This window comes from Oncorhynchus nerka, linkage group LG20 (genome assembly GCF_034236695.1).
Source record: "Oncorhynchus nerka isolate Pitt River linkage group LG20, Oner_Uvic_2.0, whole genome shotgun sequence".
Taxonomy (NCBI): Eukaryota; Metazoa; Chordata; class Actinopteri; order Salmoniformes; family Salmonidae; genus Oncorhynchus; species Oncorhynchus nerka.
In genome coordinates this window covers 24,809,523-24,813,169 of record NC_088415.1, presented here as the reverse complement: position 1 = coordinate 24,813,169, position 3,647 = coordinate 24,809,523, and positions in this window count along the sequence as shown.

The following is a 3,647-nucleotide window of genomic DNA, read 5'->3' as shown; positions in this document are numbered from 1 at the left end:
TAGGCACTAGCACTGTGTTTACAATAAGGAAATCAACTTTACAAAAAACCAAACATCCCCGTACTGGGCTGCCCCATTTCTACCCAAGGGTGAAATTGCCTTTTCATGAATTCCATTATACTTGGTCTTTGAAAAATTGGTTTTATCATCTGCGGAAATAATTTTTCTTACAAAGTGTGTTTTGATGATCTGTTGTTTGATGAAGTGTCTTGGCCCCAGAATCTAAGACGCTGGAAAACTGCTTCGTTTTTGGGGTTTAATTTCCACGCTCTGCGGACGATGATGAATGAAGGATCCTCTAGTTGAGTGGCATCGTTCAGGGACACCTGAGCAGACAGCCGTGGAGCCTGCAGCCGTGGAGCCTTGCACCGGTACCGCTTGCCATGCGGAAGCAGAGAGAACAGTCTATGGCTTGGGTGGCTGGAGTCTTAAGGATTTCCTTAAGCCTGTGTAATGTGAGAGCTGTACTGACTGACTAGACCTCTGGGATGATCCCTTAACATGGAGCTCTTCCTCATTCCGAGGGGCTCCAAGAAAGTGGTTGTTTCTGTGAATTCGTTTTTTAAGTGGTTGTGAAATATACTGTAGGTAATTCCTAAATTGTTCAGAGTGACCAACCTTAATGTGAAGTTATTGATTTTTGTACTTTTTATTTGATTTCAGAGAGCAAAATGAATACGGTATCTTTTATCCATTCAAAAAGCTTGTCTACAAGTTGTATAGATTATTCATGAAGAGTGCAAAACATTGTCATATCAAATTTTTGATTAATTGAAAATGAAACCTTTTTCAAAGTATCTCTCTTTTTCAAACAAGCATTGCAGAGCTGGTTACAATTCTAATGTCATACCCCTGAGAAATACACATACAGTATTCAGACCCCTTGACTTTTTCCACATTTTGTTACATTACAGCCTTATTCTAAAATGGATTCAATTGTTTTTTTCCTCATCGATCTACACAGAATATTTGTGCAAATATATAAGAAAAAAAACTGGAAAAATCACATTTGCGTAAGTATTCAGACCCTTTACTCAGTACTTTGTAGAAGCACCTTAGGCAGCGATTACAGCCTAGAATCTTCTTGGGTATGATGCTACATTCTCCTCTGCAGATCCTCTCAAGCTCTGTCAGGTTGGATGGGGATCGTCACTGCACAGATATGTTCAGGTCTCTCCAGAGATGTTTGATCGGGTTCAAGTCGGGCTTCTGGCTAGGCCACTCAAGGGCATTCAGAGACTCGCCTGAAGCCACTTCTGCATTGTCTTCGCTGTGTGCTTAGGGTCATTGTCCTGTTGGAAGGTGATCCTTCGCCCAAGTCTGAGGTACTTTGCTCCATTAATTTTTCCATCAATCCTAAATAGTCTCCCAGTCCATGCCGCTGAAAAACATCCCATCAGCATAATGCTGCCACCACTATGCTTCACCGTAGGGATAGTGCCAGGTTTCCTCCAGACGTGACACTTGGCATTCATTCATATAGGTCTCGTTTTACTGTGGATATGTTTCCTCCAACATCTTCACAAGGTCCTTTGCTGTTGCTCTGGGATTGATTTGCACTTTTCGCACCAAAGTACGTTCATCTCTAGGAGACATAATGCGTCTCCTTCCTGAGCGGTATGACGGCTGCGTGGTCCCATGGTGTTTATACTTGCGTACTATTGTTTGTACAGATGAACGTGGTACCTTCAGTCGTTTGGAAATTGCTCCCAAGGATGAACCAGACTTGTGGAGGTCTACAATTTATTTTCTGAGGTCTTGGCTGATTTCTCTTGATTTTCTCATGATGTCAAGCAAATAGGCACCGAGTTTGAAGGTAGGCCTTGACATACATCCACAGGTTCACCTCCGATTGACTCAAATTATGTCAATTAGCCTATCAGAGGCTTCTAAAGCCATGACATCATTTTCTGGAGTTTTCCAAGCTGTTTAATTAAAGGCACAGTCTACTTAGTGTATTTAAACTTCTGACCCACTGGAAATGTGATACAGTGAAATAATCTGTCTGTAAACAATTGTTGGAAAAATGACTTGTGTTATGCACAAAGTAGATGTCCTAACCGACTTGCCAAAACTATAGCTTGTTAACAAGAAATGTGTGGAGTGGTTGAAAAACGAGTTTTAATGACTCCAACCTAAGTGTATATAAACTTCCCACTTCAACGGTATCTATCTATCCGTTTATCAATCAATAATGAATTGTGTGTGTGTGTGTTTGTGTGCATGTGCGTCAATTCTATGTATGCGCATGTCTGTGTATGTGTTAGCCCCTAAAGTAATGTGCTAAGGTGGATTGGAGGTGAGCAGCGTCTGCTGAATGAGATGCAGCCATATGTTCCTGGGTTTGGATTTCTGGAGGGCATGTGTCGAAACTATGAGAAATACTTTGCTGTACTGTCGGTCTACCTATGTGTGTGAGGATTTGTCTTTGAGTTTGTCATTTCAAACAGTTTGCCCGCTGTGCTCTGACCCTCGAGTAGGTTGTGGTATTATGCAGTAAATGTACCATATATACAGTACCAGTACCTCACAGGCTGCCATGTTAGGAGTTAAGCCCTGTGCATAGTACACTGCCCTGTGTCTGTTCTCATACTGGTAGCCTGGTATATGAATAAACCATTTGGGCAGAGAGGGTGGTCGTCGGGGGTCAGACAGGAGATCCCTCCCCCTCCCCTGACCCTTGGTAGGCATCCTGTCGTGGTGTTCCAGGGGGCACAGGCTCTGGTGCCCAGTGCATCAGCATTCTCTAGCTTTGTAACAAACATAAAAAGTCTGAATCTTTTAAAGGGGGACAGAGACTCTTTCACTGGGAATGGTTTAATCATTTTGTATGGCCTTAAACTAATCTATTGCTAGCACCCAGATGGTATTTTTATTGGGCAAAGGCTACGATAATTGAATGGAAGAATTTACTCACCGTCCCACGCTGAATGACAGAGTATCCCATGTACTACATCACATCTGAAGAAGGGATAGAGTCAGGTCCTAGAGTCCACAAGTCTGGAAAACAGACCCCACAAAAACCTTAAAGGTAAAATCAAATAGGAAATGCAATCAAATAGCCTTTTTGAGTGCATGTGTGTGCACTTCTACATTTGTGCATTAATGCATGTGTGTGAGTATGTGTTTGATTGTAATGTAAGGGAAAAACACCCTCCCCTGAATGAGTGAAATAACGCTCCATGCCAGAGCCTCCTATTGGTATAACTGGAGTGCTGGAGGCCAGATGGAAGCCACTCCTCAGTAAAAGGCACATGACAGGCCGGTTGGAGTTTGTCAAAAGGCACCTAAAGACTCTCAGACCATGTGAAACAAGACTCTCTTGTCTGATGAAACCAACATTGAACTTTTTGGCCTGAATGCCAAGTTTCACATCTGTAGGAAGCCTGGCACCATCCCTATGTAACAGTGTAACTTTAGTCCGTCCCCTCGCCCCTACCCGGGCTCAAACCAGGGACCCTCTGCACACATCAACAACAGTCACCCACGAAGCATCGTTACCCATCGCTCCACAAAAGCCGCGGCCCTTGCAGAGCAAGGGGAACCACTACTTCAAGGTCTCAAAGCGAGTGACGTCACCGATTGAAACACTATTAGCGCGCACCACCGCTAACTAGCTAGCCATTTGACATCGGTTACACCTACGG